Raw genomic sequence first — 18,877 nt, forward strand, 5'->3', positions numbered from 1 at the left:
TTCCAAGGCCTACCCAACAGCAAAGAGCAAGCATGCATAGGTACGACATCACAATCAACAAAATCACAGTAAGAACCACTTGCAAAATTTAATCTCACCAATTGTGTTACCTTAATACGGCCACTGTTGTTGAACCACTGAATGTAGTATGGGTGGGGATGTGGTTTCGTCTGCAAAGCTAGCTTCATGACCATCTCCGTACTCACTAAATTCGTACAACTGCCCCCATCGATGATTGTGCAGCAGGAACGCTTGTGGACGACACACTTCGTCTGAAAAAGGTTATGCCGCTGGTTCTGCTCCGCTTTGCCCATTTGTGCACTCAAGACACGTTGCACAATAAGGCTCTCATATTGGTCCGCTACATCAGCCCCGATGTGTTCCTCATCCTCGCTAGCTATGTTGTTAGCTGCAAGCAATGCAAGTGTATCTTCATCGAAATCGCTAGCAGACGAGTACTCACCATCAGCCTTGACTACCAAAACAACCTTGCTAGGGCAGTCACACTGCATGTGCCCGAAGCCCTTGCATTGGTGGCACTGAACATCTCTTGTTCTGCCCGTGGAAGCAACAGAGGAGGCACTCTTGGTGGGTTTTTCTGCAACCTCTGCAGCACGAGAGGGGGCTGCAGAAGGTGTTGGCTGCGCTTTGTTGCTGTTGGAGGGTGCTGATGTCGATGTCGAAGCTGATGAACGACCAGTGGGGGCAGCGCCACTCCGAGCCGTCCATGGAGTTCTACCTGCAGGAGTGTTAGCCCTTGGTTGCGCACGTCGTCCCTGCACTTCCCTTTTAGCTTTACAGGCATAGTGAAATAACCGAGTCATATTATTATACTCTTTGTACCTGAGAATATCATAAATTTCCCGATCTAAGCCCCCAAAAATCGAGCCATGGCAGCCTCCTCGTCCTTTACTAACCCACAACGTAACATAACCATTTGCAGCGCTTGGTAATATTCTTCCACACTAGTACCACCCTGTTTCAATTGCTGTAGCTTATTTAACATGTCACGTGCATAATATGAAGGTACAAATCTAGCACGCATAATTCATTTCAAATCATCCCAAGTAGGTGGCAAAGCATTTATATGAGTACAACGGTATTCACTCCACCAAACATAAGCAAAATCAGTAAATTCACTAGTGGCAGCCCTAACCCTCTTATCCTCAGGAACATCATGGCAAGCAAACTTTTGATCTACTACTAACTCACATGAAAGATAGGCATCAGGGTGATACTTACCATCAAAAGCAGGAATAGTGAATTTAATCTTACCGAATGAATCATCATTATTTCGTACCTCACGACGTGGCCGACGATGAGCCATACCATGGCGATTGAAGCAAAGTCGTCGCTGGTCCGCATCATCCTCAGAATCACCAACGTAGTCATGGTCATCCATCTCACTACCATGGTGGGATGCTTGGGCCATCTCATCAAGATGCCGCTCAATACCATCAAGAGTGGTGTTCACTGTCGCAACAGAAGCTTCCAAGGTGGTAAGCTTGGTATTGGAATCAATTTCCGTGCGTTCAACATGACCAATCTTTTCGTTGGTGATACGAACATCCTCCTCGAGCCCTTGTGTGTGGTCCCTAACTAACCTGTCAAAATGCTGAATAATTCCTTGAGTGCGGGGTGAGTGGGGGTTGGAATGCTCTACACATGACATGGTTAGATACAAAAGAAACAGACAAAACAAATACTATGGAGCAGCAAATGAAAAAGGAGGAAGAAAAAAAAATCCTACAAAACTAGTTGGATGTGGTTCTATCTATCAAGTCACTCACTCTCAACCTGTTCCACAAGCTCTTACCAATTCTCATCATGCCAAACAGGAGGTGATGGCAACCGTCAGACTTGGACGAACCTCTGGAGAAGGTGTATTGATGCCTTAATTGCTGAATCCCTGTCAAGTGTTAGTCGAACCGGTGGAGCTATGGGTGGGCTGTGTAATGAGTCAAAGAAAAACTAGAAACACGTTAGTCAAAGCAAGTTGAATAATCGCTCAAGGTTGGTACAATGCTGGTCCTAGGCTAGCCGAAGTAGAGAGCGAGCCTAACCACAAAGGACGCCACAATACACAAACCAAACAGGAGCGTAGGAAGATGGTGGTGACAGCACGGAATTGAGGGGGGTGGGGGCTGTACTCACACGTCAGCTTCTCATCTCTTTTCTTCCTTTCCTTTTTTTTCTTTTTTTTCAGTGCGGCTTTTTTTTCTCTTTTTTTTTTGCACCTTTCTGCCTTTTCTCACTCTTTTGTATTTTTTAGCAAAAACAACTCAAGGACCTCAATGTAAGATTATAGGGACTCCAATGTAAATATAAAATATACAGGGACTCAAGTGTAAAAGTCCAGACCAAAAAATGAAATTATACAAAAATGGAATGCTAAGTTTACACCGGTTCCATTTTTCCAAACAGATCTTGAAACCGACACCAAACAAAAATTCACCAAGGTGTGTAGCTAACTCACGGTATCGAGATACGAGAGGGGGAGTCGTACTCGGGACAGGGGGATGGAAACCGATGCAAAATAGAAACCAATCTACAAAATTGTAGCACTCCATCCAAAAACCGATCTACTATCCCCTTTCTCTCTTCTTCCTCGCGCAACAAACACAAGCAAAGCTGAAACAGAAACACGGCCAACTTGGCAAACCTTATATGCAACTTGACAACTCCAAAACCAACCGATAAAAACTTCTGAAATCTACTAAAATAGAACCGTGGCAGCGAGGCGGTTTTGTTTTCACAGATCCCAACGACAACAGAGGCGGTGATGGCTGCGATGGTGGTGATGAAAGAAAAAAATATGGCGATGTGCGATGGCAAGAACTCGAAACTCTAATCGACTAAACACTAAGACCAGCAAATTAACACAACCGATGCAATCAAAAACTCAACAAGCCCTAACTAAGCAGTACTAGTAAAAAGGTTCAAGGGTTTATAGGATCATAGAAAACTAATCTAATAATTTTTTGGCTTTTTCTGGACTGTAGGTATAAGAAAATTACGAAATAAAAGAAATCTCTCACCGAGCAACTTGGGCTCTGATACCACCTGATGTGCTCGAGGGTGTCCCGATCTTTCGATGAGAGGGATAAGTAGATTGGATGGAGTGACGTTGGCGATCCGACTACAACTATCCAGGGATGTTGCGCTTTAGCAATCGTTACACCAACTCCAGAGGCGGTCGTGAATCTCAACGGATGCACGATCAGCCCAACCACGAGGGTATTTATTCCTGCAAGCAATCGAGAACCAGCAAGAACAAGATGAACAAGCAACTAAATTTGCGAATCAAATATGTTAGATTGAATCAACAGAAGTAACAAGTGGGGTTCAGTAACAAGCAATCCGGCGATCTAATCGATCACGGGATCAACTCGGTAAAGTAGCGACGCTATACTTTAATCTAAACAAAACCTGATTATTCTTGGCGGTGGAGAAAGCTATAAGAAGAGGAAGAGGATGACCACAGGGGTGATGGGGTCGTTCTCTCACCCTAGGACACATCCCTAATGGACCCAACTTGAAACATGGCCCATTGGGCCCAAAGAGGTGACGCAACACCATGGACAGAAAAGAACTCGGTAGTAAATCGAAGATTGCGGCCGCTCCAGAACTGATATGGACATGAGGTTGGATCCATTTGAAAGTAGACTTGACAACCTTTCCATGAAGTACTTGCACGCCCAAATCGGAGTTCGCATGAAGTCGTGGCAGCCGTCAGAAGTTGGTGCTGTGCTGCAGTTCGAATCCATCCCGCGCGAATCCTCTCCCCGTTTGATCCTCTCCATTGTTCCTGGGTAAAACAAGAGTGCACGTGTCTCCGGGGTATAAATAAGAATCATATCAATTTAAGAATGAACGCACCTGATAGTTGAGCTGACGTGCACGAGCGTGGGTAATAGGACCATGAAGTTGTACTTGTGGAGGCGTGGATGTATCGTTGGTGTTGATGTCCTCATCAGCCAGTGCCAAATCTCCCTCTTAGCGGAAAAATGGAAAGACATAAATGGTTGAACCAGCATCTGCTTAAGATGATGTGGCATATTTTAAAGTTATTGGAAACCAAATTCCGGGGCACTCTTGGAGTAGGAGGTGATTTTTGGACCCAATTTCTTTTGGGATGGTCCCAATCTTTAGGACTTAAATTTTAGGATGCTCTAACAACTAATCAACTCCGAAACCGATTCATGAAAACTTCTCCATTAAATCACAAAAATGGAAACTTGATGATGGTTAGATTTGATTTTTCAAGGTCTTTGAAACAACCGACAAGATGCAAAATTGCTCCCAAAACTAACGTACAACTCACATGACTTAACTGATGAACCCTAGACCCAAAGTGAAGTCATGTGACTTGACTTCACTTTTAATTTTTAATTTTTAGTTTTGAGTTTTCCATCAAGACTCCCAAAACTAAACCAGCACTCGACACGACAATGCAACCTAAAATTCAACAAAGCAAAATCTAATAGGACAATGCATTGGCTCAAATTGGCTAGGTAATGGTTGCTAATTTTCTGGTAATAGGTATATATAATTAAACTAATAATTGTTGACGACTGTTAATATAAAACATCGTCAATATCTGCATAAATATGAAAATATAAAACATCCAACATAGTGGTAGGGTTTCTTTCTAACAAATTCCACGAGTGTTTGTGTGTATTTGGATACAGGTGACAAACTACCAAAGTTGAAATGATATATATAAAGGAGGGGAAGAATTACACTCATATCCACGCCGATGGAGTATTGGTCCCACAAACCCAACAAAATAACAGAAAATAGAACCAACCACCGTACCACTAGACCAAGGATCCACCTGCCAGGGCCCAGGAGAAAACTCAGGGCCACAAGGGCCAGCCAAGGGTCGGCCGACCCAGGAATAGCCCATCTGGCCGTCAATTTTTACATGTTGATAGTTACCGACATTCCAAGGCGGTTATGATCGTTTCTACCTTAACAAACCGTCGGAGGGCACTTGTCATAAGGAGGTGAAGCAAGAGGGAATATGCTAATTGGATACCTTGAGCATCTCCACACTCCCAAGGCACCTCTTGGCCTATAAATACCTTCCTCCTGCTTCATTCACACACCAAGATGTGAGCTGAATTATAAGAGGCTCTTTGTAATTTTTTTTATGTTTTGTTGACACGGATTTTGGCTCGTGTCCTAAATATAATTTGTTACATTATAAACTAATATATTATCTCAAATATAGTGCGTACAAAATATATATAATAATAAATAAGAATTTTATTGGGAGACAGATGGTGAAGTAATTTAATAGCGGCCACAAAATAAATGGCCATGAAATAAAATATAATTCACTTATATTGGACTAAAATAATTTTTGGCTTAAAATAGGAATGCATATGCGCGTTCCATATAAATATAAGTAGCGTGAACAAATATTTTTCATGCGCTTTTCGTCGGACTGGCGAACGCTAATACTTAACTTTCTCGTCGTATCCGCATACGAAATTTGGCCTAAAACATATGGCCATGAAGTGGGATTTTCTCACTGAGCCGAAATAGTCACGCCCCGAATATTTTCATTAAAGGCGTACCCATCATATAAAATAGCATACAAAAATTAAAATATAAGCCAAAATAGATGTTACAGGCGTGAAAAAATTATACTCTAAATAGTCGCGACTTAAAATAAAAATGCATGTTACATGCGTGCCAAATTAAAGGGGGGTCGCCTTGAGGAAGCCACCGTGATAATATGCACGTCAGGACGCGATGCGTGTCATATAAAATAAATTTACGGCAGCGACAGTCCGCTCGATAGAAAATGGTGCACTAGGATATATACGTGTGCCTCTTAAAAAAAGAAAAGACTCACATCCAAAGTGTGTATAAAAGTAAATAAATAAATTGAGGCGCCCAACTAAATGGGAGTATATGCAGTCATGCATGCAAAAATATAATAAAATTTGAAATCAAGAAAAAGACACATGCATGTATTTACTAACAACTGAAATCTAAAGAAAAAAATCAGTCAAGTCCAAAGGGCCCACACGTCAGTGAAAGCAAAGAGACAAGTGGTCAAGCCCATGACCTACCCACGATCACCACTAATCATGCATGCATGCAGCAAATACCAGCACATTCCTCCCGTCACACTGAATGGGCCCACATGTCAGCCAAAGGATGTGCATGCAGTCAAGCCATTGCCCACAACCACCCCACGATCTCTGCGCGTGCGCGGGATCCTGTTCAAAATCGCATAAAGCTAATTAGCCTATAATCCTCCTCCATAAACAGAGGATTAAGGCTAGAGGCAAAGGGGATTCGCTAAGAGAGGTTCCAGAAAGGTTGAGGTTGGTGAGGATGTGAGATTGCTAGTTCGCTACGCCCAAGCACTGCTAGTCTGCTACGGCAAATTTGCTATACTGCTGCAGCACTAGTTCTTCTGCTTCACCGGAAATTTTCTTTGCGGCACTAGAAGATCACAAGTGCTGCAAGGTGGGAATCATGCTCCTTCCTAATTCTTAGACTCGGCCATTGTGTACAAGTCGAGGAATCTCTCAATTCTCCTTCCTCTGCTCATGTTAATGTATTTTTTTTCTCCTTCCTCTGCTCATGTTAATGTATTTTTTTTGTTATGTCCTTCGGTTCGGCCAATGAGTACGAACCAATGAGTCATGTTCTTGCCATGTTCCTAGGCTTGCCATCATGAGTACAAGCCAAAGGAATTTTTCCTCTTTTGTTATGTCCTTCGTCTCAACCAATGTATAAGAGACAAGGAAGTTTGCTTCATTTGATGGATTTTAACATGATTTCACACTTTTTCCTATGGTCCGGCCAGATGAGTACAGGCCTAGCAGTGGCTTCCATGCATACTCTTTTCATGTCATCCTACCATACCCTCTGATTTGGTCCCGTTAGCGGATACAAGCCTAGGCGAGATTCTCACTCTCAGGTTCAATCCTCTACGAGCGTATACAAATCACAGATACAAACATAAATTTTTGCATAATTCACCATAAATTAAACAAGCACTTGCTTCGGTCACGCTTCATGGCTTCGAGCTGTGCTTGTAGTGATACAGGCATAGTGATAAACAAAATTAATTGAGCATACTAATTAGCACGCACATTTGCTAGTTTTGACGTATGTTCAGCCATATTTCTCTAACATGAATTAAAATAAAATGGCGTTTATTTTCTTTCTGTGGTCAGAGATAGGAAATAGATGTACGCATGCATATATTTTCTCCTTCCATCTGTTCATCTACAAAATGATGGATAAATCACGAACTACGCCGAGTCATGACGGCCGGCCATAAAATTAACCAACAGTCGCTTCGGTTACGCTTCACGGCTTCGAGCCATGCTAGTAATAATACAAGTGGAGTGAAAATTATAATCTCAAAATCATCTGCATACATATATTTGCTTAAGACAGTGTATACTCGCTGCACCATATATAAAGTGTAGTATAAAAAATAATCTGATATTCGCACATGCATGCATCCATATGCTCTGGCCGTGCATTTGCTATCGCGTATATTTTCCTTCCAATTGCAAATTAATCCATGTACGCACAACAAGTGGCGACATCGTGAGAGTCGACCATAAATCAAACAAATGCCCACTTCGGTTACGCTTCATGGTACAGGGCCATGCTAGTAGTAATACAGGTGTGGTGAAAATTAAAATAGGCAATGCAATGTGCCACACCAAAATCCCGTGCCATGTTGATAATAATGGCGCTAAAATAAATACTCGTTTGGCTACGCCCCACGAGTGCTCAGGAAAATTCATCAATTTATATATGTGTGCTACATATAGGAAAAAATAAAGTCACAATGCCAAAAAAAAGCTATGTATAAATTTGCTACCATACACGCAGTTATATTAAAAATCAACAAATTAGTGGGCATCTAAAATACTTGGACGCCCAAAATGAAATAAACATATAAATGAAAATCTACAGAAGATTCTACGGCTGCGACATCTGGAGCTTTAGGATAGATTTTCCTTTTAAGCTTTTTAGCAGTCATGTAATTTTATTTTCTTTCATGTTGGAATTCCTAATCAGGAGTTTTCTCTACGGAGATGTAATTAACAGAATTTCTATGTAAATGTATGAATTCTGGAAGTAATGAACTCGCAATTTCTGATTTTTATTTATTTATTTCATTTAAATTAAATTGTCTCTAACGATTTGCGGATAACGGACCTACTATTACGACAATCCTGGTTTTCCTGTCGTCATGTATGCTTAGAATAAGGGAGAGAGTGAGGAAGAAAGAGTTGGAGGAGTTCCGGAGTTGTCGCTATCTTTCTCTATTTCTTTTGTACCTTACAATTACTTTGCTCTAGAGAATACTTTACTTTAATTAAGTAATTGAGATTTATCTTGTCAGTTTCCATTTAGCTTGCTGGATCATTGTTCACTATTGTTCATTAAGAAATAGTGATTACTTTAGTGTTTAGTTAACGGTAGAGTACACGTAATGTCTAGGTAGTTAATTACCAGTGTTTGTTGTGTATCCCACATACGTTAGAGGTTGGTGCAGAGGTGGTGATAGCCCTCGGGATCACCATAGTCCTCTCTGTCCGGGTATGGAATAGAGCGCGTTCTGGTAGCAGCGAGCAAGCCAGTGCGTGAAGCATAGCGATAGGATTAAAGTTAAGCTTTCTAAACAACTCCATACCACATTAGAAGATCCTCTCTACCCTTTGACCTACATTTATCTTTTATCCTTAGATGAACAAGAAGAAGAGCTAAAAGTACACATTCCCAGTGGAAATTCGAGCTCTTGTGGATTTTATATGTGGACGTAAGAAATACCAATAATAATCTGAAAGATACAAGGTATACCTAACGGACAATCTGGCGCTTTCATACTAACTGATTTGGAACTAGGTCCCAATCTTCCGATAAGTACTGATAACTCACGATCTAGCTTTTGATCAATACGATCTGAACCCAATAATCATAGCACCACGTCTACTCTTGTTATCAACCATTTGTTGCCTGGTTGACCTCACCGTGAAGGCTAATCCCTGCATGCCAATCGAACAACACAAGCGGGAACAAGGTAGATTGTAACATTTTGCTGATGAATGGTTAAGATCTCAAAGTTGGGGTTCCACAAACCGAACTAGAGACGAACCGACAATGACATAAATAATCTAAGCAAAACCCAACTCTAAAATATGATAGTTACTTAATAATAGGGACGTCCTAGGTTAGTCCTAGGACGTCATCCCCTTATCCTTAGCCGACGATAAAATTGCAAGGCCTAAGGCACAAATCAGGCTCAAACTGAATGAGCTATGTAGCTTGTTTTGCAGATTCCCGGTTGCTTGGAAGAAATTTTGACGTGGGACCATAACCATTTGAAATAGACTCCATAAGATTGTTAATAAGTACTCAGAGTAGCTCGAGTGTATGGATAAATCGAACCGTGAGATAGAATAATTGAATAGAGCACACTAGGGAGGTCGACTGGTGCGTATCAGAGGAAATATGGAACTCCAAAGACGACCTGAACCATTCCATGCATTGTCGAGTAAAATGTTGGAATTAATAGATGGGCCTCAAACCATTTGAAGATTAATTATTTGGAAAATTACAAAAGCCAACCTCATGTGATGGCATGCATGGGGAGTTCAGTATCACCTTGCATATTCTAGGAGGGGAGACCTCTTTATAAGGGAGCTGTCGACGCTGACGTGGGATACCCGTAGACTGGATAGTTTAGGTATTGGGGTACGTTGGTATGAGGATCTACACGATTCGACATCAAGCAAACAAATAAACAATGATTATATTGGTCCAGGCCCCTTTTAAGGTAATAGCCATAATCCAGTATATATGAGATTACCTCGTAAGGTAATAGCCCTAATCCAGTATATATGTGATAGATATGGAAATCCACACAGTATAGTATAATATAGAACAATTGATTCCGAGATTACCGGCGAGATCCTTGTCGAGAGAGTCTCGATGAGATCTACCAGCGAGTAGGCTTCAAGTTTTCCGGATTGCTTCTGTGGTGGCGGGTTGGCTGGTGCTATGATTCGATGCCTTCGACCCCCCAGGGTGTGTCTGTTTATACCGTGAATCCCCTTAGTCTCCAAGTAGAACACTGTGACCATGTATCGGCCATCGGCCTCATCAACGTTGATCAACTCATACTCTACTTTCAGCCGATACAACATCCAGTCGATGTTCAGTCCGACTCATAGATCAACTCGATTTCACACCGAATCTGCTTTGATCTACTTCCTTCTTCTCCGAATCTGATGCAAAATTCCATTGTTAACGGTACTTGCCCGTGAGGTTTATTTCCATAATCTCTTGTTGATTTCCTTTATCGTATACGTAAGTCTATCATGCATATGAGGGTATGCCATACATGTATATTCCATAAATCCTAGGATAAAAGGTAAGCCTTATCTGTAACCATGACAGGAGTATGCTCTCCGAGCCACTTGAGGCAAGTGAGGTGGAGAGAATAGGGGGAACACACGCGCCCTCGCTCGCCTCGCCTCGCCTGGCCATGCCATGCCGGCGCGTGTGCACAATATATGCATCGAATGGTCGTCAAAATTGGTTTCTCTCCCTTGCACAGATGCGGACTCCTTTTGCAGTTTGTTTTGCTGTGGGAAGTTCGGATTTGGATTTGGAAACACTTCGAATAATCTAATGCGTGAAACGACGCGGAATCCGAATAAGTTACACGTGACTTATCCGGTTATGTTATGAGGAGTGGAGATCGTGTAGGCGCCCTGATCAAGTGTCCTAATATCTCTACATAAGTTGAGCCGCCGCTTCCATGCAACATACGTGAAATCAATAATCTAAAATTTGCCTCCTCTGTACTACGCCGTCACTTGTAGTCTAAACCATCCTGCTCGTCGGCGTGCACCGGCGATCGAGACAGCAGATCTCCGGAACCTTCGTCTTCGATGTCTTACACCAGGAAAAGGTGAAAATAAGATTTTTAGAAAGCGCTTCGGTCGACTGCTCCCTGTTTGTCCACAATGGTTCATCTTCCTCTTCGCTCGCATGCTGCGCACTGTCGTCAACCCACGGTACCGCGAGTCCTTCTTACTGAGCAACTGGTTTTTCAAAACCCTCACATGTAACTTACATATATGTAACTTACATATGTAGATCTTATGATGCGATTATGTTAGTTTTCATTTGCAACATCATGATTTATTTATAGAATAAATTAAATCATCATGTGTATCTTAACTTAATTAAAAGAATTGGAATTTTCCTTTCGTCACATTAATTTCTCGTTCGTATGTCCGATCGAGCGAGGCCTGTGTTCCCACGCCCCATGAACACAAGCGATATTGCACAAGTTTAAAGATCGGTACAAAATCCAATCGGACACAGAACACAGAGGAAGAGAACTACAAACAGGAAGAATAATAAAAATAAAAATCACACAGAAAAAACCTCGACTGGCTCGAATTGAGCCAATTTATTGAGCCCGATTCTCTTCATTGACTCCTCAATGCCCCAATCCCCCAATACAATGCCCCAGATCCTCAAATTGAAGGTGAAAATATTAACAACAAACAATAATCCCCATATCCTTATTTTAACATATGAACAACCCAGATCCTCAAGATTAGAAAAAAAAGCATGAATAAACATCAACAAAGCACAAGAGTAATTCATTATCATCACTGCTCCTTCTGGTGTGGGAGGAAGAACGGGAGGGGGTGGCGTCACCATCGCATCTCCCAGATCCGCCTGTCTCCGACCTCCACACCGATGGATCCACCGGCCAAGCCACCGGGGGAAAGTAGAGGAAAGGAGGGGCATTTGTCGCACCTGCAACCCGCTGTCGCCGTCAGCCCGTCACCATGGAGGTCGGAGGCGGCTAAATCTGACGGCCCCAGACCTCCACGCCGATGGATCCGTCGGCTAGGTCGCCCGTCATCGCCCGTTGAGGCCGTAGCCGGTGGCGGGACGAGTCTGGAAGACCGAGTCGCCGCAGCCGTCGCCTCGAGTCGCCGTGCCCTCATCAGGAACGGTGAGCGCAGGGAGATGGAGGAGATGGAGCAGTAGAGGAGCCGGCGATGTGGCCATGCCTGCGGCTGGATCCAGACGAGGAGGGGCGAGGCTGCTCCAACCCGCTCGTCACCGAACTGCCTCTGAGCAGGAGGAGGAGAGCCCTGGCAGCGGTGCGACGAAGCACGGGCCGAGCGGCACAGGCAGGAGGATGCCGGAGCCCGGAGGGAGGGGCGCCGGGGTAGAGGGAGGGGGCTTCGCGACGGTTGGGGAGGGTTGGAGCCGGTGGTGGATATGTGCCGGCGACAGGAAGAGAGACGAAGAAAGCCAGGGACAGAGAGAGAAAAGCGATAGAGATAAGGCTGTTCTCCCCAAAAAAAAAAAAAAAAAAAAAAGATAGAGATAAGGCTAGCTCTGTGACTGTGACCAGGGCCACCAGGCAACAAGTCACGAACTCACGATATTTCCCCTTCTTATTAAAGTAGGAGCTTCAATTTTTTCTTAAAAAAAAATACACACACCTGCTGTCTCAAAAATAAGTTGATTCATGGTTTTTCGTGTACAATCTTTACCATCCGTTTTATTTGAAAAAAATATAAAAACATTTTAAAAAATAAGTCATGTATAAAGTATTATTCATATTTTATCATTTAATCTATATCTATAACTAATAACTAATATAAATATTCGTATTTTTCCTTTCATCACATCTAATTTTCGTCCGTGTTTTCATCCGTACGCAATCCGATTTGGTTAGCAATAACGATGGAAAAAAATTGCAAAAGAAAAAAATGTTGGCCACCGCTGCCGGATCCGCCCGTAGTCGCCGCCACCGCTAACGGATCCACCCGCGGACGCCGCAGACGCCATTGTCGCCGTCGACGCTTGCCTTAGGGACGGCCGTCGCCGAGGGAGCGCGGATGCCGCCGTTGGGAGGGCACCGTCACTGAGAGGGAGGGAAGGCCGTCGAGGCCGACGGGGAGAGGGAGAGGGAGAGGGGGAGGGACGGCCAACTCCGCCGTCTCCGCCGTACCTTGCCGTCGCCGCGCCGTGCCATGAGACGGGAGGGAGAGGGGGAGAGGGAGCGGTCCGCCGTCTCCACCGCATCCCGCCATCGCCGCGCCGTGCCGGTGAGACAGGGGGGAGAGGAGAAGGAGCGGCACCGCCGGAGGGGAGAGGAGGGAAGCGGCGCCGGTGGGGAAAGGGGGAGGGGGAGAGGCGGCGTCGGGGGTGGGCGAGGCGGCTGGCTCGGCTGGGAGGGATGGGTCTGTTGGAGGGAAGGGGAGGGGAAGTGCGCCAGTGGGGAGAGGGGGAGGGGAGAGGCGGCATCGGGGGCGGGGGAGGTGGCCGGCTTGGGGGGAGGGGGAGGGTTAGGGTTTTCATCAATTTGGAACTTATCCGAGCCGTCCATTAAAATGAACGGCTCAGATCGATCGAGCGTTGGGCCGCACCACTTAGGCCGCACGCGGGCCGGTGGTCCAGCAAGCTTGCAGGATATTAATTAGACTTTGGTCGCTTGCGGGCTGAAGAAGAAAGTGGGCTGAAAAAGGCCCATAGAGATAAAGGAATTTTTATTTAGATTTTTATTTAAATAAATGCTGAAATGATGTTTGTATTATAAAAATAGCAATTAAGCTATGTAAATTCCAAGAAAATTTCAAAGAAAATTTCAATGAGTGTAATTAATATAGAAAATTTAATAAAAAATAAACCCAACCATAACATTTTATTTCTCACACTTACTTTACTTATAAATTAATTTAATTATATACCTACCTACTTAAAAAATACCCAAATATTTCAGAAAAGGTGTGTTTCATTTAATTATAATTTAATATTTTTTTAATTCAATTTTATTTTTTTCTTTCCGTTGCAACACACGACCAATTTTGCTATAATTTCGAAGAGTGTAATTAATATTGCAAAAAATTTATATTTCATTAAATTTCATTAATATTGCAGAAAGTGTCTGTCCAGCAAAGAAGTAGTTTAGATTTTTTTTTTTCTGTTGTTTCCTTGAGGGCAACGATCGGATGTAGCACTGCAGCTCTTGATCAAATTCCGCCTCAACGGCCTTAATCCTAAAATTGATTACACGCTGTAGAGGTTCTCCTAGGCTCCGAGAATCCTTCTGGATTAACGGCTAGGTCCGTTTGAAGTTGATAGTATCAGGAGGCCAGAATCCGAATTCAAAGCAAGCAGAACTCTATCTGTTATCTTCTATGAACCAAAATTGACGTAGTAATGTTAGAGCAGACTTGGTGAAGGTTTTGGTTTGATCCGATCCCAATCAACTTTTTGATCATCTATGTATTTCTTTTACTCGATCACTTTCTCTTTGTCCAAGCAAGTATCTCTAAAAATGATAACACACAAAACTCATAGTCCAATAATATTTGTTCAAACATAACATGCAAATCTCACATAGAAAGCATTCACCTTTACTTTATGATTACATAAGATAATAATAGTTATATCCATAGAAATATACTTACATAAAAAAAGGAGAAACAAAAATCAAGTAAAGAAAATATGGTGCCATATTTTAGCAAAACAGTTAATTGGTTCAGTTAATGCCACTGAAATATATTCTCATCGGAAGAAGCAGAATATATGGAGGGCAAAAAAAAAACAATTTTACTCCCTCGAACTATTTCACCAAAGCAATTAATCCCCTAAACTAATTTTGGCTGATTTTACACACTGATGTACTAAAATGGATATAGCTATAGTTTTTATATATGTTCTATTTTTCTGCACCGCTGCTGCTTGTGCTATTAAAGACAAACTGCATTAATTAGTTACTTCAATTGGTTGGGAAAATTGGAGCTATATAAAAACTGTCCTTACCGAAAGCCGAAAGGTATCAGGTTCCGATGAACTATTATATATCAAGTGGAAGCCAGGTCACTAAGCACCAAGACAAACAATTTACTAAGGAAGTCTTCGTACCGAATTGTTCAAAAAAACAAAACATTGCGTGTTGATATATTTGATAGGAATAACGCAAAGCGAACTTAACTGAACTAGCCAGCGTAATTCTTAAGTTAGGAAGAATTTTCCCCGGAAGAAAAACTTACGAAGAATATGATAAAATTAAACTTAATTATAACACCATGCCTCTGAAATTCGCATATGTCTAACTCTTACATAGAACGGGTTTACACTAGCACTGTAATGGGCGGTAAGCCTCATCTCTATCAGGTAGGCCCCCGTCACACTCATCTCTATCAGGTAGGCCCCCGTCACAGAGCAAAGGTCACTGATGTTGTAAAATATCTTAATCGGGTATCCATCCGTCACGGATAACACACATCTCAATTTGACCAATATAAAAGCCCGTCACGGATGACTCTCATCACAAACGGGTCTAAACTATAGCCCGTCAAGGATGACTCTCATCTCAAACGGGCTCTAAGTTAATGCCCGTCACGGATGAGTATAATCGAAAATAAAAAATAAAATTCCAAAAAAAAAGAAACCCTAGCCGCACGTGGCGGCATCGCCGCCCAAGCTCGCCGGCCGCCCCCATTCCCGCCGCTGGCCGATCCCGTTCCCGGATCCGGGTGGGACGAGGCCTGCCGCCGCCGGATCTGGCCCGGCTCCTCGTCGTCGTCGTTGGCGGCAGCGAGGCGGGGATGGCGGTGGCGCTGCCGCCCACTCGACTGCTGCTGCAGCCTCCTCGTCATCGTCGGCAGCGGCCGGGGGGAGGGGTGGATGGAGCCAGTCGCCTCCTCGTTGTCGTCATTGGTGGCAGTGAGGCGGGGATGGCGGTAGCGCCGCCGCCCACTCGACCGCTGCTGTCGCCGCCTCCTCGTCGTCGATAGCGGCAGCGGCGGCCGCGCGGGGGGGGGGGGGGGAGGGGCGCGGATGGAGGCGGTCGCCTCCTCGTCGTCGTCGGCAGCGGCGGTGAGGAGGAGATGGCGGTGGCGCCGCCACCCGAGGTCATCGAGGCGCCGCCCGCGTTGTTGGCCTCGCCGCCCACTCTTCGCCTGAATGAAGAAAGAGAGAGAGACAACTAAGTGAGAACAGAAGATAAGGTTGCTGAAATTTTGAAGCGGTGGAGAGGGATGAGGAGGAAAATCAGACTTCTAGGCAAAAATGAATTTTGAATTGAATTTTATGATACCAAATGAACTCATTTGAAAAAGTTATCAGAAACAAAGTTGGAGAACTCATTGAGATCTACCAATTTTATTTTGGTCATTTATCCATCCGGGTTTGATTGAACTATAAAATTTGAATTTTAAAATATAAGAAATTCTAATAATTTTTCGGGTAGTAAATGATTTCAAATGGAAATATTGTCAACGACAAAGTTGTATATCTATAACTTTTATTTTGGTTATTTTTCTATATAACATTTTTTTAACAGTTTGAATTTAAATTTGAAAATATGACAACTTCAAACAATATTTTCAAATTCTAAAAGATTTCAACTGAAAAAGTCATCAACAACAAAGTTGTATAACTAAGAAGATCTGTAACTTTTATTTCGGTCATTTCTTCATCCGACAAAGTGACAGTAACATTGTTCACAAAATTTACATATCTCTCATCTGGTTTTATAAACTATAACGCAAATATCTAAATTTTGTAAATATTGTTACTAACACTTTATCGGATAAAGAAATAACAAAAATAAAAGTTATAGATCTTGATGAGTTATACAACTTTGTTGTTGATGACTTTTTCAGTTGAAATCATTTAGTATTTGAAAATATTGTTTGAAGTTGTCATATTTTCAAATTCAAATTAAAACTATTCAAAAAAAAGTTGTAAATCTTGATAAGTTATACAACTTTGTTGTTGACAATTTTTCTGTTTGAAATCATTTACTACCCGTAAAATTATTTTGACTAATAAAATGAATTATTATACTACAGTTAATTATTTTGCTACAAGTTAACTCACATATAAACATTTCATATGAAAAATGAAAAAAATACTAATCGGTTACGAGCATTAGTTAAAGCCCGATAGAGATTAAGTCATCTAAATCGGGCATTAGTATAGAGCCCGTCACGGATGAATCATCTGTGAAGGGCCTAGTTGTTTCTCAATCGGGCCCCAAGTTGGTGCCCGTTACGGATGATCATCCGTGACAGGCGCCAACTTGATGCCCGATTGAAATATGGAATGTTATCTCAATCGTCCTAAATTACGGCCCGTCACGGATAGGTGTCGTGACATGCCATCTAACATTTCTGTGCGACCATATCTCAATCAAGCGTTTTTTCGGCCCGATTGAGATGGCTTCCTTGTGATGGCCCGCCAATTCCAGGCATGCTAGATGCCGTTACAGATGGAAGATTCTGTACTGGTGTTATTTTGGTTATATATATACTTTCATGCTAACACCATTACTATAGGCCTCAGGCCTAAGGGTTCCAGCAACTCTATCTTTCTCTTGGAGTTAGGGCCCAACAAAATGCTTTTAGCTCCATAAAAAAACAATGGAGCATGCTAAAGTAATATGAAACAGTAAACTCGAGAGGTGAGCAGGTTTCAGACTAGTTCACATCTTTACTCCAGACAAGCCCTATATATGATACCACCCACTACAATCACACCTGAGCCATGTGGGTCAACACTAATTGCAATCACATTTTATTTCTAGAATAAATTCGAAGTTCTTTTTCTTTTTTCGAATAACTCTAATTTTAGCCCTCAGAAATAGCTGCCTAACTTAATTGTGAGTTTTTTTAAGACTAAACACCAATGCTAAAGCCTCAGACCAGAGTAGTTTAATGATAAACCAACTTCTAGTGCAAGCAGTTTTACAGGAAGTCCCTGATGGACAAATAAACGTAAACTCCTAAAATTTGCAAAGGACTTGAAAAGAAACAGAAAAAGCGATCGTGTTCTTTGATGCTTCTCCGCCTGAACGAAGAAAACAACTATAGCAACGACGATAGTGATTCGAAGACTATAAGCAGCTGCAGAAGGATGCCACGAAGAAAACCTAAATAGGGCCTTCGCAGTTGAGGCTGTGACTTCTTTGACGATGCTATGATTACTCAGTCACTCTCGAAAGATCTGCCTCCCATAACAAAGGAAGTCAACATTCTTGTGAATGTATCACTAGAGAAGAAGACCATGGCTAGCGCAAACTGCTACCAGATGAATCTGTTGCACTTACAGTTGATGACATCTTTGATAAACTTGGAGCTTCAACCACGAAAGACAGAATCCATGGCTCAGCGCCAAGACAAGAGGTTGCGATTCCAACAGCCTCTTGCACTGTTAGTGATATGCCCTAGAGGCAATCATAGAGATGATTGTATCACATACTATGTTTACATATTTATCCGACTTTGTTCCTTGAAATAGATAAACTCATTATTGGTTAATGAATATGTGATTCTTTCATGAGACTCTTTATATTATGTGTTGCTATTTCTAAAGGATCCCTGATCAAATATCATATGTGAAACAAATATATTTAGATGATCAGCACATGTATTAATTGATGATCATGTCTCATGGATCATGGTATAGAGATACCAAATTAATAATGTGGACACATGTTAGTGAACATGTTGTTGGATAGATCCAACATGAGATATTGCAAGAGCCATATGTGTTGTGTCAACAGTAATCTCATTTAGTGTTGGTGTTGAATCTTTAGACCTGAGATTATCATGGTTCCCAACATGTGTAGTAGCTTACTTAGGGACTGCTAAACGCTACTCCGTAATTGGGTAGTTATAAAAGTAGTTTTCAAGTATGCTATGAAACATGTAGTGGGATATGAATAATCAAGATGGGATTTGCCCCTCCTATGGATAGATATCTCTAGGCCCCTCGATGTTGTAGATTATGTAAGTGCATGGCCATGCCAAAGGTGATTGAGGAGTCAATC

The 18,877-nt window shown here is 42.4% G+C and overlaps 1 pseudogene; it reads right to left on the reverse strand.

Moving 5' to 3' along the window:
- Positions 1–3,384: 3,384 nt before the first annotated feature.
- LOC127776155 (uncharacterized) lies at positions 3,385–3,853 on the reverse strand (annotated as a pseudogene).
- Between the last annotated feature and the right edge of the window lie 15,024 nt (positions 3,854–18,877).

The sequence above is a fragment of the Oryza glaberrima genome, chromosome 6, assembly GCF_000147395.1.
Source record: "Oryza glaberrima chromosome 6, OglaRS2, whole genome shotgun sequence".
NCBI lineage: Eukaryota > Viridiplantae > Streptophyta > Magnoliopsida > Poales > Poaceae > Oryza > Oryza glaberrima.